We start from the raw sequence: 26032 nt of genomic DNA, 5'->3' as shown, positions 1-26032 counted from the left end.
CCTTTGGCTCAGGATCGAGCCCTGCATCGCATCGGGCTCTCTGCTCAGCAGGGAGCCTGCTTCCTCCCTTCTCTCTCTCTGCCTGCCTCTCTGACTTCTTGTGATCTGTCTGTCAAATAAATAAAATAAAATCTTTAAAAAAAAAAAAAAAGAAGTGAAAACTAAAGTTTAAAAACAAATAAGACAGTCTGCTACAATAAAAGGGACACAGTTCCAATTGCAGAAGCTTCTTTATCTGACTCCTAGAGGGATCCTGCCCAGTGCAGGCTGGGGTGGAGAATGGAGACCCTTGAGGTGTAGGACCCATGGTCAGTTGATTGGGTTAATTGCTCACTGAAGGATGGACTGAAAAACAGGTTTAGAACTTGGTACCCACTCCCAGCTTATATTCAACAACACAAGAGGGCCTACTGAAGGAGAACTAGTCCCCTCTCTTCTTGTCTGGCTGAGAAAAGTGGGTGTCAGAGGCAGCTGAAAATGGCATGCAGGACTGAAGGCGGGCAGAGGCAGAGACAGCCATCCAGAGGAACCAAAGACTCTGTGCCAGAGCATTCACTCAGACCGCTGCCACTCCTCAAACTGAGGACAGTCACTCAGAATGTTTATCCACAGTCTGTGCCACCATGCCAGGAGGGGGGTTGGGAAAGATGATCCAGTTACTTTCCGTATGTTAATCCTGGCAGCCTAAGCAGCAGCAGAAGGCAAACCCAGGGCAGAGAAGTGGACCAAAGGAAAGTCTGATTAATAATTATACTCGGAGATTACAGAGCACTTCTTTCTTTCCTGAAGAACTTGAAGTACTAGTACTTTGGAGACATTAGGTTCTTTACTTAAACATTTTCAAAGGCAAGTCATATACAGGATCCAATACCTGGGAAAGTGAAGATGTTAAATCCACCCTAACAGATTAGGAAAAGCACACATACCCACACCAATTTGCCGCAGGGAAATCTGAAGAAAGTGGACGAGCAGCGCCTTCTCATAGCCGTTCTGGTGCATAGTAAAGGCTGCTTCTCAAATTCAATTCTAAGAGCTTAGAAAAAAGTTAGCATCCCAAAGGTCCCCCGCAAAAAGTGTCCTGAATTCCACAGAATAGGGAATAGAATAACAGTCCTGCCTCTCCCTCCTCACAGTACAGAACAGATAGACAGCCAAAGCTGCCTTAACTCATTTATTAGACAAGTCAAAAAAGGAGGGAGGGAAGATGACAGAAAAAGAGAAAGAAAGGAAAAAAAGCAAATACACTTTGCCAGGATCAAAGATGTTCCTATTTTTATCTCAAGAGAGGGATCCTGGGTAGGTCCTAAGGCCTGTCTACTGCAGACCAACCAAAGCTGATAGATCACAGGATAAATCACCATTTTCCCCTTTCTTTCCCTTAAAAAAAAAGTACATACATTTCTGTAAGAATGCCCAATCATTTAAGCATTTCCAATGAGGCTATCAAACATGAGGCATTGTACTGGGTCTGAATGAGTATAGAATGTGAGCAAAGTGCTAGGTCTCCTATGCGCCAGAAATGGAAATACAGTGGTGGACATAACCATCAAAAGAGAAGTGTCAACACATAAACAAGTAAGTTTATACTTATGTACTACAAAAAAGTCTGTGGTGGAAAACAAAAGTGAATGTAAGGGAGAATAACAGAAGGGACCTCCCTGGCTGAGGTGGTCAGGAAAGGAAGTATTATCCTACTCGAGCCCAGAAGGATGGTGCTAAGTGAATTTAGGCACTTTCTCTGGGGGCAGAAGGAAGCACATGTGCACCGGTTGTCTGGTGACAACCGACTTGGGCCTTCCACGAACCAAGGCCATTTACTTTCTGTAACTGGGCTTAGAGTTCACTGGGAGAGAAATAAGAGGTTGGCAAGGAAAATGTGGCCAGCCATACCACCCCAGGCAAGGCTAGGCATCTTGAAGACTCTGGATGTAAGGACCTTGTTTTTCTCCCTTTGTAGCTACCAGCTCCATTCTCCATTCTCAAACATTAAGAAAATACACACTTAATTCACCAAATCACATATAAACCAGTGACCATTTAATAAGCAATGCAATGACTTAAAATCTTGGCCCTCAAGAATCTTATAATCTGGTTTGTAGAAAAAAGAAACCAGACTACTTCACCCCAAATGACAAATGTTCTCGAGATAAGAAAAATATCCGAAGGCAATATCTGATTAAATGCCAAATGAAACATTCAAGTCATATACAGTTCACTGGAAAGTGGCATAATTTTAGGCTACTGTGACAACAGGTTTCCAAAAGAGAGTGGGACTCAAGTAGAAACTGAAGTCTATGGAGTATCTAACTAAGCCACCTGCAGAGGATACTCGAGGCATGGGGAATAGTGTAAATGGAGGTGCAGAAGTAGAAACGAGCAAAGTCCATTTGAGAGAAATAAGCACACAGGGACAACTGAGCCCACCCTAAAACATACAGCAGTCCCCCACACAGGCTGCTCCAGGCCGGCTCACCCCAACCTCAGGGCCTTGCTTGGAGACAAGAGGAAGATTCTCACAGGCCAAGGGCCAAGGCTACTCTCTTCCCTGGCACACTCAGAGGAAGCAGGAGAAGTAAAGTGAGTGAAACTGTCTGCCCCAAGGGAAGGAGAGGCAAAGAGCTATGGATCCCATTCACTGGGATAAAAAAATTAAATGTCAAGAACGGCAAGAAGGGGGGAAAAAATCCAAGTTGTTGTAGTATTATGCAACTGAAATTCCATGCATAAGCCAGGAAACTCAAAGGTCACAGTTCCCACAGCAACTGTAACCTGAACCACCAGCCCATGTAGTCTTTGGCAGTGCCAGACCCAAAGCAACCTACCATGCTCCACTCCCCGGGCAGCCCCTGTGCCACCAGCACATACCTGCGGCTCAACCGCCCTGTGGCCCCGCCCCTTAGCGCCAGGGAGGCTGCGCCTGCGCTCAGCTCACAGCTCACCTGGACTGCCCACATCAGGCGGCGCTGGGCCCTCGACCACTCTCTGCAGTCTCGGATTCTTTGGGGCAGAACTTCACTCTTATTCCATGCCTACTTAACAATGGGTCTTTAATCTTAACTCTTCTTTGGTTGTGTTATTTTAAAATGAAAGGAAGTGTATGTGGGTGGCAGGGAGTGGGTGCTACTACCTTCTTTTGCATGTTGTGGCATCCCAACGCTTGCAAAGCCTCACCTTATGGGAAACAGGGCAGGGGGTGGACAAGAAATGGAGGGGTGGCAAGGGAATGCTGGGTTTCAAAGGACATCCATCAAAAAAGTGAAAAGACAATCTAGAGAATGGGAAAAGATTTCTGCAAATCATATATCTGATAAGAGACTTATTTCTAGGGAATATGTAACTGAGCCCATGTTCCTTCCAAAGAGAGACAGGACACAGGAAGGGTCATCCAGACCCTGCACTCATCCTGAGACCTATATGTTATGACCATGGAGGATGGGGCAAGAACCCCCTTCCACATTCATCCCCCAGCCAGTGGTGGCAGTTAATTAAGGCTGTGAGTGCCAGGAGAACTAATAGCCACCTGGCTTGAAATGGATGACCATGGGCCTTTTTAAAAGACAGATCGACCGAGGTCCTCCTCTCCTCACTGTTCAATCATCACAATGGAAAAGACTCACCTAAAAAAAGTTATACCCTGGAAATCTTACCTCCCTCTGGGCTATGGCTTGTGTGCATAACCAAAATTACAGGCTCATGGAAAATAAAGACTTTCCTGTTACTTTGGCTGCCAAGGTGAACAGAGACAAGGGAAGCAATACAGTATAGTCAAGAGAAAGCCCGGCTTCTGAGAGCTGTGTGACCAAGACTAGCTGCTCCACACTGAGCAGCTGTCGAACTGTGACCATGTCCCTCAACAATGCTGATCAACCACCCTGCATGACCACCATCAGAACTAACTGAGGAAGTATGAGTAAGAGCCTACACTATAGGGCCTAACAGACAGGAGGTGCTTAATAAATAGGAACTACAGAGATTGCTATTTATTTTCACACTTCATGTTTTACCAAAAATACTGCTACCCAACCTAACTGCCCACTTTATTTACAAAAGCTGGGTCCAAATTAACGTTTTGGTCATTTCACAGCAACAGCAAAGACAAGTAATAGCAGCTAACATTTAATGTGTGCTTACTATGTGATGAGCACTATACTGTATGCTGTTCTCTGAACATCACACAGGATTTCCTTTAATTCTCCAAAGTTCCATGAGATAGGTACTAATATACACATTTTATAGGTGAAGAGATAGAAATGTAGTAATATACTCAAGGTCACATAGTTTTTTTTTTTTTTTTTTTTAAAGATTTTATTTGTTTATTTGACAGAGAGAAATCACAAGTAGATGGAGAGGCAGGCAGAGAGAGAGAGAGGGAAGCAGGCTCTCTGCTGAGCAGAGAGCCCGATGCGGGACTCGATCCCAGGACTCTGAGATCATGACCTGAGCCGAAGGCAGCAGCTTAACCCACTGAGCCACCCAGGCGCCCCAAGGTCACATAGTTCTAAGTAGTAAAAGATGGAACTTAATCCAGGCAGTCCAAATTTGGAGTCTTAACCACATCATGTCCATCATCAAAGTATCTGCCCTCACTAAGAATGAAGTAGGCAAAGAGGCCAAAGTGTCACAGGTTCAAAAACATTCCGAGAGTGACTTCTTTGAAAGAACTGTCAGTCTCAGGTTGACCTTGTAATCACAAAACCATATGGCATGGTTCTATGGAAGACAAAGGCTAGAGCAATCTAAGATAGTATCATCACCCACTATAATCCACTTGATCCCAGGCAGCCCAATTCAAAGTAGGAATATGGAACCAGGCTTTGTTTCAAAATTGCACTTGCTAAAGACACCCAAGCATTCTGATACCTCAGGGTAACAAGAAGTGAACAAGCCTAAGAATCTAAATTGCCTTACAGCCTACTTGATTCACTTCCTAGTTCATAAATTCCCACTACTTTCTTGAAGATGGGAAGACAGAACTTCTTGTCTTCTCCACTATTCCTGATTATTAATCAGGTGTCCTCTCCCTCTCATATTTTTGTTCTTATGTTCCACACACTCCCAGCCCCCAGCTGCATGATTTATACCTACTTATTCAGATTACATGCAAAGGAAGAAACTTCACACATTCATTTATCCAAACTTAGAAAGGGAAATACCTTATAAAGAGAGCTAAAGGGATACAAAACAAATGAGGCTCTGAAATACCATATTTGCAAGTAATCCCCAGTATGTCCCCCCAAAGGGACCCCAGCATTCCTACCTACTAGGAGGAATGTGATCTTGGACAAGAAACAGCACCTGCTGCATGCCCCCTGAGCTTGCTCCCTCATTGACAGGAGACAGTATATACCATCCTGGAAGTGCTAGGTGGCTCAGAGGAGGTAACAAATAAAACAGGCAACAGAACTAACATTATTATGAAAGTAAAACGTCTTTAGTCCTGTCTGAACGATATAAGCAGAAGGTAGACAACTAAAATATTCTGTAGGGAAGCAGGTAGAAGGTAGTTTAAGTATTTCACTCTGTTAACATATTTACATAACCCAGATGGACTTCTTATTATTAAATGCCTTGCCTTATAGAGTAAATATAGCCGAAAATCTTGTTAGATAACACAAAGGAGTTAAAATTACAATAGGAAATAACAATGCTCCATTTTCCTGGCCTGTGCTTAAATACAATCTCAATATTCTTCGGTTCAACATCCAACTACTCCCAGAAGCCTGGCCCCAATGGGTTCAGTAGTCATCAGCCTATGGCTGTATTTTTACCAGCGATATGGTGATTAAAATGCTATAAACAGTCTATATGCCTTAGTCTTTGCTTTCAGAGGGTTTTAAGTTTCTAAAAGCTAAAACAGGGGTACCTGGGTGGCTCAGTTGGCTAAGCTACCAATTCTTTTGATTTTGGCTAGGTCATTAACCTCAGGGTTGTGAGATGGAGCCCCATGAGCACGGAGCCTGCCTGGACTCTCTCTCTCTCTCTCTCTCTCCTTCTCATTCTGCCCCACCCCCCAGCTCATGAGCACGTGCTCACATGTTCACTCTTTGTGCGCGTTCTCTCTCAAATAAATAAATCTTTAAAAATTTAAAAAATAAATAAAAGCTATAAATCTCACCACGTTAAGAAGTTGCAAGTATTAAAGGTTATAAAACTGGCTATAAACTATTCAACAAAGACTTGTTAAATATAACAAATACCTGAAAGCATAGAAATCTGTCATATAAATCTGGGTTTACTCAAGAACTGAGGGCAAATTTGACTCACCAAAATTAATTAAACTTTTATGCTTCAAAGCAAGAAGAATACCATTAAGAAACTGAAAAGACAACCCACAGAATGGGGTAAAATATTTGTAAATTGTGTATCAGATAAGGAACTTTATCTAGAATATATAAAAAACTCTTACAACTCAATAATAAAAAGTAATCTAAATTTTAAAATGGGAAAAGGATTTGAATAGGTAGTTTTCCAAAGAAGATACACAAATGGCCAATAAGCACATGAAAAGACACTCAAAATCATTAACCACTACGGAAATGCAAATCAAAACGACAATGAAATAGGGCTTCACATCCACCCCGATGGCTATACTAAAAAAGACAGATAATAGAAAGTGGGGATGAGATGTGGTGAGACTGGAACCCTTACACATTTCTGGTAGGAATGCAAAATAGTGCAACTACTTTTGGAAATAGGTAGGCACTTTCTCAAAATGTTAAACACAGAGTTACCATCTGATCCAGCAATTTCACCCCTAGGTACATAAATAAACAAGAGAAATGAAAACATATGTCCACACAAAAACTCGTACATGAACATTCACTGCAGCATTACTCAAAATAGCCCATAGCAGAACTGCTGAATGGATAAATGGAGTCTATCCATAAAATGGAATGTTTGGCCATAAAAAGGAATAAAATTCTCATGCATGCTACAACAAGGATGAACTTTAAAACACTATACTAAATGAAAGAAGCTATTCACAAAAGACCACATATTGTGTGATTCCATTTATATGAAATATCCAGAATAACAAATTTACAGAGACAGCAAAGTTGACTAGTGGCTGCCTAGAAGGAGGGGCACTGGAGATAAGTAAACAGTCAGTGCTATGGGTAGACGGCCTCTTTGGGGGATGACAAAAATGTTCTAGCATTGATTGGAATGATGGTTATAAACTCTCTGATTACACTAGCAACCACTGAATTGTATAATCTGAATGAATGAAATGAATGGTATGTGAATTATATAATAAAGCTGTTAAAAAAAAAAAAAGAAAAAAACCCAACTGAGAACAAGGGTTATTAGCTCAAGGTCCTGGCACACAGTAGGTAATCAATAAATGTTGGTTAAATAAAGATAATAGAAATGTTGGGTCTTGGGGTGCCTGGGTGGCTCAGTGGGTTAAAGCCTCTGCTTTTGGCTCAGGTCATGATCAGGTCCTGGGATCGAGCCCCACATCAGGCTCTCTGCTCCGCGGAGAGCCTGCTCCCTCCTCTCCCTCTCTGCCTGCCTCTCTTTCCTGCTTGTGATCTCTGTCTGTCAAATAAATAAAATCTTAAAAAGAAAAGAAAGAAATGTTGAGTCTTTCACCAAAGATTTCATTAGAGGAATTCGCCACTGCATTCAGTGACTTCCGTGAGACAAGTCCCAGCCTAGAGAAGCCAGGAGCCCTGCCGTACCACCTTCTCCAGCCCAGGACAGCCCCTGCACATGAAGCTGATATTTTCAGTCTAAAGTTTCTTCTAAACCTGGATTCTAAGATGCTTTGCTGATGAACATACAAAGCCAACAAATATTTCTGAAAGCACATAACATGAGCTCCTGGTCAGATGCTCCAAGTAATGGGAGGGAAGTCTGGGATGTGGTCCCTCTCTAGCAGCCTGGTTGGAGGCAGAACTGGCATTCATGATGTAAGCTGAAACTCCAGGGCAGTGGGTAATGGGGATAAATCAGGAAATAGAGACAGTAAAAGTCTTTGGTCAAAAGCAGGATATTCTCCTGGGGTCCCCCAAATAAATTATTGCAAAACTAACTATCCTGCCTTGTCCATATGGCCTTCCCTATCCTACAATCAGAATTAATTGCTTCCTCCACAGCATTTATTTAAAGCCACCTTATACTACAGTTAATTGTAGGTGTTTCTGCTCGTCCCCACCTGCAACACACTCCTGGTAGGTAAGGACAGTGTTAATGATTTGTCTCCTTGAAAACCATTAGCACCTGAGGAATTTGGGGGGGTGATGGGAGGGTAGGGAGGGGAAAAAAATGAAACAGATGGGACTGGGGAGGGAGACAAACCATAAAAGACTCAATCTCAGGAAATGAACTGAGGGTTGCTGGGGGATGGGGGGAAAGGGATGGGGTTATGGACATTGGGGAGGGTATGTGTCTATGGTGAGGGCTGTTAACTGTGTAAGCCTGATGATTCACAGACCTGTATCCCTGAAGCAAATAATTTATTACATGTTAATAAAAAAAATTAAAAAAAAAAAAAAAAAGAAAACCATTAGCACCAAGTCCTACATATAATAAGTGGATAATTCATATTTGTCAACTTTAAGTATTTAGTCACAAAAAAATATTTAAAATATATTATATATTATTTTTATAATGCATATATTATTAAGAATAATAAAAATATTATTAATGCCTCTTTTTCTTATTTCTTAAACCACATTAGTCTGCCAAAATAATGTTGGCATCTCAGTTGCCAAACAGCCTAAAAGCAGAATCCTTAAATTGTTACCACGACTTTCACATGATCTACAGCAAGCACCCACACAATGTGGTCCACACCCACCTTTCTTTCCAGAACTGCCCTCTCCTTCTTTCTTATCATTCTGCTTCAGTCTCAAGTTTACTCTTCAAGCCCACAAACCTCCTGCAGGCCTAAACTGTTCACTCTGCCCCAGGCCCTCCTCCACTCCCCAGCTGCCAGCTGTCTGTGCTCAACTTCTGTATCCTTTTCCCTGGAAGGCCTTTTCCACCTCCCTACTCCAGCCCTGATGAAGTACTCTGTCCCACACTTTCCCTGGACCCTGCACTGATCCTTCCTGCAGGTCCTTCACAGACTTAAGTATCTCTGTGACTACACTTGTCTCTCCCACTAAACTGCGAACACCATGAAGGCAGTGTTTATTTAACTGACTAGGGTGGGGTGCTGGTAATTGCTTAACCGCCTATTCCCCAAAACATGCTCATGTCTTTACAGGTATATTTATGTGAACATATATTTACATTTATAATAAATTTCAATAATTTTAATAATAAATTTTACTGATATAAAAATGTATAGCATACAACAAAATATACAGAATAGTAATAAATATATACTAAAGTATATAGTAATAAAATATATAATACTCTCTACTGTAAATTCCATATAGCCAATTGATTCTTACAGATTGCTGTCACAGATTTTTGTCTAATTCATATATCTATAACCAACTCATGGATTCAACTAATAGGTGAATGTTGATATTTTCTTTTACTTTAAGGAGTAAAATAAAATTGGAACAATACAAGAAAGATGTATGTATATCAAACAGGATATGAGCAACTTCCTTGCTGAACTGGACCCTAGCTTTCAAACACTAGATGAATATTTCATCAATTTCTCATATTAATTCACAGTAAAATAGCTCTAGACATGGAACACTAAGTTTGGCTGGCTCAGTCGGTAGAGCATGGAACTCTCAATCTTGAGGCTGTGAGTCTGAGCCCCACACTGGGTGCTGAGATGACTTAAAAATAAAATCTTAGGGGGTACCTGGGTGGCTCAGTGGGTTAAAGCCTCTACCTTCAGCTCAGGTCATGATCCCGGGGTCCTGGGATCGAGCCCCACATCGCATCAGGCTCTCAGCTCAGCAGGGAGCCTGCTTCCTCCTCTCTCTCTGCCTGCCTCTCTGCCTACTTATGATCTCTGTCTGTCAAATAAATAAATAAATAAATAAAATCTTTTAAAAAATAAAATAAAATAAAATCTTAGGAAAAAAACAACACTAGGTTTGAACAGCAAATGTTAACATTTTCTCCATCACTTTCTTAGGCAATGAACAAAATAATAAATCAGGCCCTGGTTTTTAGTGCTGTTTGTTTCCATGGAATATATACTCCCATCATGGTCAATTTCAAGCTACCAACTTGACATCTCTTAGCATGGGCGCTGAGCTGGGAAGAAATGCACCATAGCTCACCTATTACAGAGTATCTCAACCATATGGATAGAAGAAACACAGAGCATTGTTTGTGCTAAATTAATGAGGAAGAGATGAATGTTGAGTATTTATTACCCTTGTTTTTAATATATTCAATTGTAAGTTTATAAAATTTTTAATAATGGCTGTACTTATCAACCAACCTGCAAAATTCCTGAAAAGGCAGGCCATGATCCTACTATATTCCCAGTGTTTAGTACACAAAAGGCACTCATGCATATTCATGGAAACAAAGCATGATCTCTAATAGTTACTTAAGAGTCTGCTTTTCTAGAGGGAATCAAGACTTTCCTATAACAAGATTTTACTGTACCTGAGAATTCTGAATGCCAGAGAGAGTAGCAGAATGCTCCATGTAACACATTATCTTCAAGGAGATCTTTTAATACTTAGTATAAGCTCAGAAGTAAGATATTTTTTTTTTTTAAAGATTTTATTTATTTATTTGACAGAGAGAAATCACAAGTAGATGGAGAGGCAGGTAGAGAGAGAGGAAGGGAAGCAGGCTCCCTGCTGAGCAGAGAGCCCGATGCGGGACTCGATCCCAGGACCCTGAGATCATGACCTGAGCCGAAGGCAGCGGCTTAACCCACTGAGCCACCCAGGCGCCCAGAAGTAAGATATTTTTGATAAATTCTCCCTGAGATTTCTTCCACAACACACTTAGGCACTGGGAAGTTAATTTAAAATCCTTTAACAGTCTAATTTGGTTTAGCACCCTGGGTGGCATTATTCACAGGGTGTTCCTTAAAGCTCATGAGTTCTGGCTCCTACTCTGGAAAAAACAGTCCAGCAAGTATCTCCAGGCCCCAGAAGGTACTGGGCTGGCATTGGGAACTGTTGGGAGCTTACTCACCGACTCCCTGGATCTCTTTTAGCTCAGTTTGGGTCCTCCTAAATGCTACTTCTTTTTACATCAATGTTGTTACCCTCCCTTTAAGTTTCTTTCTCTGGTCATCGTCCCTCTCCTTGGTTCGCTGTAGATCACTTCACCAAAGCTGGTTTTGGTCCCTGGCTTCTCATCATTGTCCCCACACAATATCAACTGTCTTTGTCACTAATAACTCCTAGATCTCCATCGGACTATCTGAATGCTCATCTCTACTTACTATTTTCATGGCAAACAAAGCCTAAAGTACTTCCCCAGCTCTCAGCAACTGCAGTGTCCTTCAGATCACACTGTGTATCTCTATGCCTTTGACAATACAAGCCTGTCACAGCTGCTCCTCTAAGTCTGTAGGAGATAGACTCTACTGCATCAGCCAGGATTTGGTGGACCTTTATCTTCTGTAGACTGAATAACATGAACAAAGCCAGGAGTGAGGTTTCATTTTCCCAAGCATAAAATAAAGCTGAATTTGCTTTTTCATATTATGCATGCTGCTCTCCTCCCCAGACAGCAGCCCTGCTACATATGAGCCCTCCTTTCCCCTTGGTTATCATTTTCACCTCGTCCCCAGCTGTAACATACCCAAGACTCCCTATATATCTCCTAGGTCTATCTCCCTTTTCACATTTCTGTTCATCAATATGTCTTCATTATCCACCAGGGGAAGTTACCCTAAACTGCCTGCTCATCAGGCTCTAGCCCATCTTCCCCAGGTACTTTTCAGAGTGCCACTACCCTATTTAAGAACCTAAAGCTTCCTATCAAAAATCTAAGAGAATATTCCTCTTCCTAGGAGATAAAGACTTAACTATTTAGTGGACAAGGAATACAATGTCTTTAATTCATATGGAGAGAAAGAAAAATGTGAAAGGCAAATGGTACAAAATGAAAACTGATGGTTCTGCGTAAAAAAGAGTTCCTTACACTATGCTTGCACTTTTCTGAAATTGCAGCAAAACAAAGTTACAAAAAACAAAACAAAACAAACAAAACCCTACACTTCTCATCTTAACATCAAAGCTTGACAAGGAACAGCCCCTTCTAACTAAGCACTTCAGTCCAGCGTGTTGGTGATGGTCACATCTTTATCGAATATCTTGTTTTTGTTCCTCTTCTCTGCACCTAAACTCAGGATTTCCCCTGCTCCTCCCTAACAACCAGCTTCCTTCACTGACTCACTTCTTCCAGGGGTGCTGAGGAAGGAAAAGAACATTTATGGACCATCTGCTACCAGCCAGGCCAGTATCGTGCTTGGCCCTTAAATGCATATTCTTTCATTTAATTCTGCTAACAACTCTGCAAGGGAAATGAGAGCTCAAGCCTTGGAGAGATTAAGACCCTGGTCCAAGATTACAGAGTGCAGAGCTGGCTGGAATGGGATCCCAGGTTGGCCTGTCATCCACAACGCTGCCCACACCTCACTACTCCCCTTTCCAGACCAACTTCTCCACAACCTCTTCATTCACTGAACATGCACGTACTGCCTTCTTCCTGCCTGGCCCTATTCTAAATGCTAGGGATACATTAGAGGACAAAACAGATGAAGCCCTGTGACCTCATGCAATTTCATTTGACAATAAAAACTGTATTCATCAAACACTCATATAGTGCTTACTCCATGACAGGTGTTAGGCTAAGCATTCAATAAATATTAATTCATTTGATGCTCAAAAAAATTCTCTGAGTTAGGTATTATTCTTACAAATGAGGAAACTAAGACTAAAAGGGTTCCATAATCTACCCAAGTTCACATAAGAAATAAGTGGTGAAGCCAAGACTTATACCAAAGCGGTCTGGTCCCAGAGCCCAGGCTACTGTGCCTCTCCATAAACAGAAGTAAAACATGCTAGAGGGTGGTTTAAGTACTCTGGTAAAAAAGAAAAAACAGGATGAAAGGAATTTAGAATACTGGGGACACACTGAAATTTCAGACTGGGTGGCATGAGTAGCTTTCATAAAGAAGGTAACATGTGACCAAAGGCAGGCAGAGACTAAGGAGGTCAACTGTGTACATCGTAGGGAAGCCTGCTTCACAGAGAACAAACAGTCTGGGGAAAGGTCTGAGGCAGGGCATGCCTGGGATGTCCAAGGAACAGCACGACACCCAGAGAAGCTAGAGCACAGGGAGCAAAGGGAATAATACCCACTGCTTTTTGAGCAGCAGAATATATGGTTTACATACATGGATTCTCTGTATTTGCTTGCTGTTCACTAACTGCTCTTTTACTATTTATCTTGACTTCCCAGATGAACTGTGAACTCCACAAACAGAGCCTGTGACTTCTACCCTCTTTGTATGTCCCTAGTACTTTTAAATGACTGTTTACTGAATCTGCCTGCCTTGCCTTTGTGGATTCCATAAACCACAAAGAAGACAAGCAGATCCCGTGAGGGCAGCTTTGGACATCTGTGACCATCAGTCCTCCTATACTAGTGGTAAGCAGTAACCTCCACCTGTGTTAAGTAAGGGTGCTCCTATGAAAATGTCAGCATGTAAATAGTACTCGTAGTTTGTTTCCAAGCAAACCTGCAAATGTTATACTCAAATTTTATCTCCAGGATGCTCCTTTAAAATTTTGATTTAATTATTTGAGAGCAAGAGAGAGCACAAGCAGGGGGAGGAGCAAAGGGAGAGGGAGAAGCAGGCTTCTCCCTCCAACCCCCTCACCCTCCAGAGGGGGGGAGCCTGACAAGGGGCTCTGTTCCCAGGACCCTAGGATCATGACCTGAGCCGAAAGCAGACACTTAATTAACTGAGCCATCCCGGTGCCCCTCCAGGGTGTCCCTCTAAATGGCTAAGAGACAGTATCTCTCCACTTTACAAATGGCAAAACCGTGACACAGAACCATTAAGTGATTCACTTGAGCTAACTGCACAACAGCTGAGTCAAGGTTTTCTCGTGTAGATTGGGAGATGAGGGAATGCAGAGGCACCTGACACCTTCATCCTCCTTTGTGACCCGCCCCCCACCCCAAGGCCAGCACAAGGCCTCGCAGATCTAAGGCTCTGAAGACTCCTGACTCTCAGATTTCAGATGTCCTGGATTTCAAGAATGGGCTCTCTGAAGGTCAGTAATGACTGAACACAGTGAAGGGTCCCAATCACATCCACACTGGCAAAGACCAAGCATTCAGTTAAGTCATACAGAACTTGGGTAAATGGAATGAGACACCCATGTTACACTAAGATAAAAGCCTTCCCTTTATTCCTTTCTCATTGGGGGCAGAATTTCCAGATTCCTTTTTCCATAGTTCCCATGGAACTCAACAAGCTATCACTACTGATAAGGAACTAAAGAGTATGCATCAAGTATTTCCCTATTTCTGGTTTCAGTCTGGAAAAAAGAAAATCCCCTTTTGCTCTAAGCCAGAAAAGATAATATAGTTTTCCCTCCCATTTTATTCCCAAAATAAATGACTCCAATTTAATTCCTCCCCCACTCCACCCCAATCAAGCCTGAAACAAAATCCACTCTAAAAGAATCATTTTCCATAGGCTGGGGAGCAATGGAAGAGAAAAAAGCCAAGAAAAAGAATATGTTTGTAACCGTAAGTGAGAGTTTGGGTGCTGTGGCAGCTGTGCTCCATTTCAGAGAAGAGCTTTCTCATGAAGGCATCAGGAAATGGCAGGAGTAAAGTGCCTGCCCTCCGGCAGCTCAGCAGCTCAAGACACCAAGTGACCTTGCAGCCCTGGGGCTGCTTCTCCTTTTGGAGAAACCCAGGGACCAGCCCAAGCATGAGTCCTAGAGAACTGCTACTGCAGGGAGTGTGGGTCCCCAAAGCCAGGTAGGTGTCTGTGTCTGCAACTGTCAGGGGAATGACAGCATCATTCCTTACATATGGCAGATAGTCTATGAGTAACAGCTATTAGAGGTGTGTTAGCTCCAGAAACCACCATTAGATGTTGACCACCACACTGTGGTTACCTTTTCTTTGATAAATTCATGCTGAAGTATTTAGTGGCAAAGGGGGCAGAATGTCACCAACTTTCAAATGGGTCAGGAAAAAGTGGGAGAAGAGTGGGGAGAGAATAAAACAGCGAATGGGACAGAATGTAAATAATTATTAAAATCTCATTTAATAGACCTAGGTAACAGATAGAAGGTGGCTGCTCTTGCAACTTCTCTGTGTGAAAGTATATAAAAGGAAGTTCTCCAACAAAGGAACTTCACCTGTGCCCCGTCAAACAGGTGCCCATGCTCTCCCAGTTATAGCTGGAGCCATCTCTCACCTAAAGCACCCAGAGGCCAAGGCAGCAGAGGAGTCTGGCACAGTGACGCTCTTGGGGAAAAAACTGGAACAATTAACAATGCTGACAGAAGTTAGGGATCACATAAGGCAGCCGCTATCTCTGGGCTCTTCTCTAGCATCATCAAGTCAAGCTCTCGGGTTTTTCTCCCGAATCAAGTCATATTCTCAGCACATGAAAAATGGGGCCAATTTTACCAAAGAGGGTGGGAAGCCACAAAACCTGAAGCTTCAGCCTCATCTGGGGCTCTTCTCTTCCCTTATCTCTTCCATCTAATCAATGTCCTCTTTCCAAAATGTCTTTGGCACCAAGTCCCTTCCTCTCTATTTCTATTGCCAACTACCTATTTCAGTTCCCTGTCCTGTCACACCTGAATTACTACCAATCACTCAGGGTGGGCAAACCAGGACTTGTGGGACAAATCCAACCTGCAAACAAAGAAGGGTTTTATATTTTTAAATGGCTCAGGGGAGAAAAATCAAAGACTATTTTGAGACATGTGAGCATTTTATGAAATTCAATTTGGAGGGTCACAAGTAAAGCTTTGTTGGCACATAGCCATGCGGATTTGTTTACTAACTGTCTGCGGCTGCTTTCCCACCAGGCTGCTTTCCTACTATGACAGCAGCTAAGTAGCTGCATCAGAGACCACATGGCCCACTGAAACCTAAAATACTTACTCTCTGACCCTTTGCAGATAAGTTTGCCGACTCCTCCCACAGGTGGTCTTGCTTGACTTTCATCTTTCCTGCCTCCACCAGATTAATGGACACAAAACACTATTTCCACACTATTACTCTGCGTTCCAACACCTCTAGTGTTGCCTGTAAACTTCACCTGGTCCCGTGGTATCCATCAGAACAGGTGAATAAACTTGCTTTTAGCAAGAAAATCCCACAAAGGCCATGCCTTTGTTCATGCCGCCCTCTGCCTTTTAGAAAACTCTTCTTGCCTTCAGCTGCTAAGCGTACCTTTTCAAGACTCTGGAAGCATTTCCTGGTTCCCTTCCCTTGGCTTCCACAGCACCCTATACTTACCCTCATCACAGCTCTTACCACACTACACTGAAATCATCTATTTGTGTGTCTGTCTCCCCAGCTACAGCACAATTCTAAGAGGGCAAAGAACATGTCTTACTCATCTCCCAACACCCAGACAGAACGTGGCACAGCAGTCCACAAACCCTGAACTCAACTGCAAGCCAGTCAGGCTGGCCTCCTCACTGCTGGGAAGGCATCCTGCTCACTCTCAACCCAAGCTTTGCTCACAGCAGCACCTGGACGATCTTACCAATGACCGGGCCCAGGTGAGTCAGTGTCAACTAGGGTACCAACCCCAGGCTCTTCCCACTCACCTGCTGTGTGCCCTTGGACAAGACACTTGTATCTCTGAGTCCTCATCTACAAAGCAGGGACGATACAGTACCATCTAACTTGCAGGATGGACAATACAGCTGACTCTTAACAATGGAAGGTTGAGGGTGCTAATCTCCCTACAGTTGAAAATCTGTGTATAACTTTTGACTCTCCCAAAACTTAGCCAATAGTGTCCTACTGTTGACCAGAAGCTTTACTGATAAACAGTTAAGACATATTTTGTATATTATATGCATTATGCACTATATTCTTAGAATAAAATAAACCAGAGAAAATGTTATGAAGAAAATCCTAGGAAAAATACATCTGTAGTACCAGAATGCACTTACAGAAAAAAAAAAAAAAAAAGGAAAAGAAAAAAAAAGCTGCATGTAAGTGGACCTACACGGTTCAAAACCATGTTATTCAAGTGTCAGCTGTGGTTATTGTCCTTACAATTGGAGTCACCTGCCTGTGCCACTTTGGTACGTCATTGCTTTTCTTTCCTCTTCCCCCAGACGTTTTTTTTTTTTAACAATTATACCGTATCTTCTGAAGCAGATGCATTCATCAAGAACAGGGTAAGTTCATACATTTCCACAAATCTGTGCCCTGCCCTAATACCCAGCATAGTGCAACAGGAGGAAGAAGAGCCCAGCAGATGACAAATTAATGAACAAATTATTCCAGGAAGTCTAAATAGTTGCTAATGGTTGAGAGCAGGGGGCATTTGGGGGTACTTTGATATTAAGCATGAACCCACACAGGCTCTGTCCCTGGAGGAGAAGAAACCCAGTGTCTCAGTATTTAGCTCCAAGTTTCATAAGCAACAGTCACTAACCGTACAGCTAATAAATAGGATGCTCAATAGGTACCTGGCAGAATTCCACATGCTTATGACCAAATAAAGTGAATAGGATTGTTGTGCCCCTGCACAGATTAAGAAACTGAGCCCCAAGGAGGTTAAAGTACACACCCAAAGTCACACACCCTAGTAAATGTTGTAGAACAGTCTAGTTCCAATGTTCATTTTTTTTTTTTTAAGATTTATTTATTTGACAGAGAGAGAGGGCACAAGTAGGCAGAGTGGCAGGAAGAGGGAAAGAGAGAGTGAGGGAAACTCCCCGCTCTGCAGAGAGCCCAATGTGGGGCTCGATCCCAGGACCCCAGGATGACTTGGGCTGATGGCAAATGCTTAATTGACTGAGCCACCTAGGTGCCCCTCCAGTGTTCATGATCTTAACCACTCCACATTTTGGTCTTTTTAATCTAATTTAGCTCCACCATTCACCAAATGAGAGATATCGATCAGGCAAGTCATCTCACTTCCTTGAGTCTCACATTTCCCAACCTGTTAAATGGGTACCATATACTTAACTGTTGTTTAAGAATCAAAGGAGATTATGTCATCAAGTGTTTTTATGAAGTAGACTCCTGATATATTAGTTCCTTTCCCACTTGTCCCATACTTCAATGTATGCAAGGTTTTTAGCCAAAAGCCCTTGGCCCATTAGCCAGGAACAATCTACACTTCACTTTGCATTTTCTTGCCTATCACCTTTGGCCAAGCATTTGGGCCTCATGAAAGCCTGCAGAAATAACCTGGAGACAAGCATGATAGAAAAGTGCGCATGGAGTCGAGTGAGGCAGCACAGACAGAGATGGTCCAGATGAATCCTGGTGTGCAACTGAATTGTGCATAAGCCAAAGCTGGCCATCCAGGCAGTGCCAGGATATGCCCTGACTGATGGCCATAACAGCATCTGGTTCTGTCTGTCACACCGAGCCGGGGTGATAGGCCTGGGAACCTGTAAAGGCGAGCCCAGTAACTTCCGTGGCTCTGCAGCTGCATGCATACTGGGGGTTGGGGAGGGTCCCAGCAGGTAAGTGATGCAGTTATTTCCACCAATGGTGGAAGATCAGACTGCGTGAAAAAGTTGTACACAGAAAAAGTAAAATTTTAAATTCCTAGAGAGAGAATTCTGTTGCAAAATTCCTTTACTGTGAAGAATTAAATTTGAAGCTAAGAAGTACAGACACACACTATTATATTTTGGAGGTCAATACAATTTCCATACATCAAGTATGCCTAACGCAAGGGATACCTTTAAACTGATGAACCCTTCTCTGAGCCACTGGTCATGGACAGAGAGAGCTTTTCATGAGCAGCATGTGAAGGATGCTAAGTGTTATTACCAAACTGGGTCAACTTAATGTCCAGGAGATGTATGTACTTTCTACTTGAATGGACCTGATCATAGTGATCCAAAGGCCTTATAAAAGATTAAAACACGAACAAAAACAATCTCACTAAGCATATCAAGCAATAAGAAGCCCCTTTAGGCCTTTTCCACAATATATCAGCTTTCAAATATAGCACATGACAAGAAGATATGGAAGGAAGAGGAGGAGTAGGAGGGCTGGCGGATACCAATCACTACAAGGCTACCACTGGGTGCCCAGGTCACTGCTGGCACAGTAATATGGTCTTAGAGTTAGAAAGGAGCCACAGTAGTAGATGGTAATAGATGGTCTGATCTAATTCCCAAAGCATTGGTAAAGCATCATCGTGCTCAGGACTGCTCTCACACCTGTTAGAACACCTGGAAAGGGCACAGCCCAGCAATATGCTCTTTTAGCAAGGCTACTGGTGTGTTGGAGTAGACCTATACCTCCAAGTGAGCAGTGATTGTGCAAGGACAAGCGCACCAAACCCAACAGATCTGCAGTAGTGATGGATCTAAGGGCAACCTGCAGGAAAGGGAGGTGGCCCCAGTCTTTCCTGCAACCAAGGTGTAGAGCTGATCCTCAAGAGAGGACCTGCAAAAAGATCCTCTGTTTGCTAAAACACAAACATTCCAGAAACAATAGCCACAGGGGTGGATAAATTTCAGAAATTCTCAATCTTATGTGCATGAAATAAACAAAACTGAATCAAGAAGAAATATTTTGCCAGTAAGTATAAATTTTCCCCACCACTCCACATGCAGGGCTCTCTGGCCAGTGAATTCACTTATAATAACACACTATGGTTTTCTGGATTCAAGTCAGCTTGCCTTAAGAAATCTGGTGACCTCTCGGAGGTAGACATTGTTTTAATACCTGGCACTTGCTTTATTATATAGTAATCACTCAATAAATCCATACTAAAACCAAGTCCCAGAGTGTAACCTAATACTCTTAGGTTCTGAAACTTCTTTGTTCCCTGGCTCCCCAAGGGTGGTTGGAATTCATAGGCTTCTTGGTGCCCCATCCAGTACACCTACTGTACATTGAGGTATACAGTAAATACTGGGGGCTGATTCATGATGCCATCTTATGAATTTCTTTCCCCTGCCCAATACTGTCTTTTTCTTCGCCATTTTCTCTTCCTTTCGCTCCTTACAACGAGGTGATTCAGAGTCATCAAGCCTCTGCAAGTTACTGGGTTTATGGACCTTACCCTCTCTGGAACATTTTTCCTATGATAAAATAGGAGTGTCTACCTGAAGACTAGATATGATGTGTGTGTGTATTAAAGCATTTGGCACAGTATTTGGCCCACAGTAACACTCAGTAAGTATTACTACCTAACTGTGCACAGGACTCACTTGTCTAAAGATGCTTAAAATGCCAAAGGCAGAGGTTGATTTTTTTTCCCCCTTCCTCTGCAAGTCTGGTTTTGAGAAAAACCTGTTTGGAAACAAAATGACACATGTCCTTGCCACTAGTCACAATACTTCCCTTTTCCTTTTTCACAGGGAAATAAATGACCCTAACCAGTTATGACCAAACTGGGTAAAAGGTTCTGTTCCAAACATGGTGAAGACCCAAGACTAGTTTATTTAATTAAGTTAGAAAATGAAACTAAAATCATCCATAAAGTAGTTGAGCTAGGGCAGTGAGAGGATTTGCTCACGTTCTAGGTCTCGGGAATCAGCAACCCATGCCAAGCAAAAAGGTAGAGGTGGGAAAGGAAAGGTTCCTCATCTTTTCTGGGAGCAGTGCTATAATGAGTACTCTTTCTAGATCCCATCGTCCAGCCTCTGGGTCCCTGAAGACTCTGTACACTGTCTTAGGTATCCTTTTTGGAAGCCCACCTAGGCCCCTCTACATGCTTCAGAATTACCTTCTCTGTCTCTGTCCGAATTTTAAAGGAATATACCACTTAACCTAAATGCATCTCTCCTATAGCATTTCAGATTATTAAAGAGGGGGTTAAATATAAAAATGGAAGGCAGGTTGTAAGAGAGAAAAGGCGACCTTCAGGCCAGAGAAAACTCTTAGGTACAAGTCTACCCAAGTCAGCTGCCCTTAACTGGTCCATGAGAGCACAAATCTGGAACCAAATACCTAAATACGCAGTCCGTCTCCACCACTAAGTGAGACATTCAATAAGTCACTACTCCCTGGGCCTTGAATTCCTCATGCAGAAAGCTGGGATTGGAACAGCATCTACCCTCCACAGCTGCTATGAGGACTGAATGAGTTCATCCACGCAGAGCCTGGTACACAGTCAATTGTCTCTAAGTGTCTGCTGCTGCTACCAGTGCCAACATCATTATCATCCTTGTGTTACTCTCCCTGCTTCTCTTCCTTTTCCACTCACAAACCCAACAATTCTCAATCAAAGGCAGCTTTGGTGGTGAAGGTGGGTGAAGCTTGGGGGGAAGACAGGGAAGAGTGCAGCTGGGACCTTCACAAGTCAGAGTTTTGTAGGCTGGGAGCAGTCTGTGCTGAAGGTTTGTTGTGTAATCCAGAGGGGCTACAGAAGCTAGAAGTATTGCTACTCTTGATCTTCCCTCAGATGGATACTCTGCCCCTCCTCTCTTCTCAGGTTCCAACACTGACAAAGAGAAGACTTCCCCAAACTCAGCCTTCCTTCATACTTATGTAAATCAACAACGGAAAAAAAGCAGGGAAGAAGAGAGGACAAGGCTGGAACTAAAGTTTCACTGTGCCTTTCAGTTATTATTTAAAATAGTAAAGAAGTCAATAAAGCCACTAGTTAACCACTCGGCTGTCTCTCTCCTTCCAGAGTTAACCAAACCAGATCCTTCATTGGAGATAGAATTAAAGAGACCTCTGTAGACCTATATAATGCAGAAAGACTCCTTTCCTGACTTCCATTCACACACCAAGACATGCTCGTTTCTCCCTTCTTGTGATAGACACTGAGCAAGCCACGCAAGAAGGATGCAGGGAGACCCAGTTGTTCTTATCACAAAACTTAATACTTACCAAAAACTCCTGCCTTTCTTCTCCTTTTCAGCAAGGTACAAACCAACAGTCCTACTTCACCACCCTTCTGTAATCTGATTATCACCACTGTTCATTTTCTGTAAATTGTGGCAGTTGGCAGTTTTCTCTGTGAAATTCTGACTCCACAATGACAAATCAATGAACTGTAGGGTTTGTGGTGATGGTTTCCCTGTCCTCCATCCCCAGTTTTTATCCAAAGACAGCTAAAGCCCAAACCATGACAACAGCAAGTCATGTACAGCAGAGAGAGCCCACGGGGGTAGGGATGTTCTATCCACTGGTATATCCCAAACATCACAGAGCCTGACACCCTCCACCATTCCAACTCCATAGGATCAGAGCTGAATTCTGAAAAAGTGGAACTGAAGATGGGCGAGCGAAGCATGAAAGGAAGGGGAAGTCCACAAAGAGTTTAGGTGAATTTCCAAACAATATCCCCATCATTCCCATAACTTACTGCATTATTTGTAGAAGCTAAAGCCTGGAAAGGAATCAGAATTTCAACTCTGCCATCTAAACGAGAAACTGAGAGCCTTACTACACAGATTTTAGCCCAGTGCTGCCCTGTCTCCAAGTTTACAATTTCAATGCACAGCCTAAGTTTAAAAAGCCTGGGTAGTAAAGATATTCCCGGGGTTAGAAAATCACAAATTTCCTGCCCACAAACCACCTTGATTCTCTCTGTCCCTATTCTTACCTTCTGGTCTTATTAAGTATTTCCTACTCTCCAAATATAGATGCCTTTTTGGCTCTGAATATTTTTTCTAAAGTAGCAACCCTACACCTGGCTAGAAGAATGCCCCCGGCTCGAGAAAAATTCCAGGGTGTGAAAACTTTACATCAATGAAAAATAAAGGCCCAGTACGATCACAGCGCCATCAGGCCCCAGGGAGGCACCAGCAACAAGAGTTAGGGACTGACATCTGCCCTTTAGTCACCACTAAAGCTTGGGATTTAAGAGCACACACTTCGAGATCTGACAGCCCAGGTTTGAGTGCCAGCCTTGCTCTCACTCCTTCGACTTAGGGTCCTACCAAACCCTAGTTCCTTCTCTGTAAATTGGATAGGAACCAGGTCCACATTCCTAAAGATTCTTTGCAAGAGGAATACTCAAACCACGTTTTTCCTATAATTCTGGAATTAACTGCAGTTATTTAATATACTATCAAAAAAAGCTCAAAAATGTTTAAAACATAGAGCACAATAAGAATTCACTAAGGGGGGGCACCTGGGTGGCTCAGTGGGTTAAAGACTCTGCCTTCAGCTCAGGTCATGATCCCTGGGTCGAGAGCCTGCTTCCCCCTCTCTCTCTGCCTGCCTCTCTGACGACTTGTGATCTCTGTCTGTCAAAATAATTTTTTTCTTTTCTAAAAAAGAAAAAGAACTTAAAAAAAGAAAGAAAGAAAGAAAGAATTCACTAAGGGCTAAAACAATCTGAGCCAAATTTCTGACCTGAGAGTACATTTGACAATCAAACCCAGAATGTATACTACTCTCTTCCAGGCTCTTTACAGATGTGCTCACAGGAAGAAAGCAACCACAATAATGAGTTGGCATCTGGGTGGTCAGGTAATGAGAGGGCAAAGCCTCCCTGCTAGCAGCAACAATGCAAAATAAGATATCTTTCTCACTATAAAACCCAACTCATTGGGGCGCCTGGGTGGCTCAGTGGGTTAAGCCGCTGCCTTCGGCTCAGGTCATGATCCCGGAGTCCTGGGATCGAGTCCCGCATCGGGCTCTCTGCTCGGCAGGGAGCCTGCTTCCCCCCCCCCCCTCTCTGCCTGCCTCTCTGCCTACTTGTGATTTCTCTCTCTGTCAAACAAATAAATAAATAAAATCTTAAAAAAATAATAAAATAAAAAATAAATAAAAAAAAAATCCAACTCATTCTCACCCTTGGGGTACAAACCATCATCCTACATGATTGCCCACACAGCAAAGTGTCAAATGGGACCAAATACTGATGTTCTGATGTTCACAATTCTCTGCATTAATGCACTTCATGTTAACCTTAATTAATGTCTGTGTTAAACACCAACATTAAAAGAAAGTAACTGTGATCTGCATGGATTCTTGGAAACGCTTTCCCTGAATTAAACCTCCGGAGAAAAAACCAGCCAAGACATAGGGCTAATCCATGCCCCTTAATGGGATAAGGTAGAGGCCTTGCCTGAGGGGCCCAACAAACAATTGTGATGACTAGTTTACCATCCATGCCAGAACCTGCAAAGACTATCACTACGTCTGGTTTTCTGCTAACACAAGGCAAGTCTCTGATGTGTGTAAGGGCTCCTCCAGGTGGTTTTTAAACTAGGAATTCACAGTTGTATCACACAGACCTCCAATAACACTATCACCTTGTAAGGCAGTTAGGCAAGGGGGAATGGCTCATAGATAAGTGACGTACGTGGCTGCCATCATCTCACCCAGTCCACCACTACCCTAAGAAAACAAAAGGCAAAAGCACTTCATGGTTCTCATGGCCACCTGCCCAGAGCGACCCAGAAATCCACACTCAGCATCTGTTAGACTCCAGATCAAGACAGGACCTACCGCCCTGGAAGCCAGCACTAGCCCGGCCACGATGCAACAGAGGAGTCCCATACCCCAGCTCGAGTGGAAGGCCAATGGCCCGGAGGCTGGGCCTGGGCGCCAGGGCAGAACGCACCCCATCTCCAAGCCTCGGGACCCCACCACTCCTGGGTTAAGATAAGAGATCTTCGCCCCCACCCCCAAAGCTTCCTCAGAAAATTCAGTCCCAGCCACTCTCCTTCCCACTCCCACAGACGCTGGAAGCCTCCCCAATCCCCTGGCTTCCCCAATGCCAGCCTCCCCTGGAACTCCTGGGCACGCGAGGCCACACTTGACCGAACATCCAACTCCTGGAGGTCAAGGACAGGGGTCGGGAGAGCCGGAGAAGCGCGAGGAGGAGCTTCCTCGTCCACTCCGCCGCCCCGCTAGGAAAAGGGCTCGAAGGGGCCGCCAGAAGGAGGCGCCAGGCGTCCACGGCGGGTCCCGAGCCCTCCCGGCTACCCCGGGTAAGGTCTTCAGCCACAGGTCTGGTCGCGGTTCTCGCCGGCTCTGGAGTCACCCTTGGGGACCCCGGAAACCCTGCGCTCAGGGCGCGGGTGGGATGCGGCCCCCACGGAACGGTTGGGGCCGGTCTAGGTCTCGAACCCCGGTCCTCACCTTCGCCTCATGCTGGTGTGTCCCCCGGCGCCGGCGTCCCCTGGCCGGCCCGGGTCGCCAAGCCCCGCTCCCGGCGCGCAGCCCCGCAGCGCCGCAGCCCCCGCGCGCCAGCCGCAGCGTCCGCGCGGGCAACAGCAGCGGCCGCAGCTGAAGCAGCGGCGCCGCCGCCGGAGGCTGGGCGGGCACATGGGAGGGCGGGGGCTGCGGCCCTTCAGCCCTTGCTATAGGACCCCAGTCTCAGGGGCGACAGATCTAAGTGCGCCTCTGAAACTGGTACGTGGTTCCCGTCCTCAGGGCGTTGTTGCTACCTGCAGGCTCAGGCTTTGCCAGAACCTCAATGGTATATGCAAAAGGTAAAGAAATAGACTGTCGCCACTCCCTTCCTCCTCTCTATCCCCCCGCACGGTCCATATGGTACATTCCTCAAAGCACAGCCCAAGTGAGAAAGGGAGGAGTTGATTGGTTGGGAATCCTGGAAGGGCGCAAGGAACCACACAAAATGGCCAATGGAAAAACGCGGTGGGCATATCAAACCTGCCAGATGGGGAGAAGAGAGGATGCGTTTAAAGGGAACTTGTTTGTTTCCCTCAAAAGCCGCCACAAAACAAACCCAGAATTTTCTTCCTGATCTTATCCAGACGGGAAACAATTTAAGGGCTCCTCAAATTTGGGGGTAAGAGAGTTAAAACAAGATATGGAGAGAATTGCACCAGATATATGTGTGTGACTTTGGATAGGTTACTCTGTATCTCTCGGCCTCCGTTTCCTCATCTAATCCAATGACAATATTGAACTAGAAATGATCTTTGATGGTCCTTTCATATTTTGTGGTCCTATAATCCTTTGCGTGGGATTGCCAGTATTTATATATATTCTTCAATTTTCGGTA

At 43.8% G+C, this 26032-nt stretch overlaps 1 protein-coding gene across 8 annotated transcripts in view; it reads right to left on the bottom strand.

Annotated features, from left to right (window-relative positions):
* Positions 1-25316, bottom strand: part of MICAL3 (microtubule associated monooxygenase, calponin and LIM domain containing 3) — a 197410-nt gene extending 172094 nt beyond the window's left edge. For 3 of the 8 annotated variants that reach the window (XM_059184306.1, XM_059184308.1, XM_059184309.1), the window contains exon 1: positions 25144-25313. The gene's annotated coding sequence lies outside the window, so the exon portion shown is untranslated. Of the gene's footprint in view, positions 1-25143 lie in introns of all 8 variants that reach the window. The other 5 variants (XM_059184305.1, XM_059184307.1, XM_059184303.1 and 2 more) reach the window with 4 other exon arrangements.
* Between the last annotated feature and the right edge of the window lie 716 nt (positions 25317-26032).

The sequence above is a fragment of the Mustela lutreola genome, chromosome 8, assembly GCF_030435805.1.
Source record: "Mustela lutreola isolate mMusLut2 chromosome 8, mMusLut2.pri, whole genome shotgun sequence".
Taxonomy (NCBI): Eukaryota; Metazoa; Chordata; class Mammalia; order Carnivora; family Mustelidae; genus Mustela; species Mustela lutreola.
This window is presented reverse-complemented; position numbering and strand designations above follow the sequence as displayed.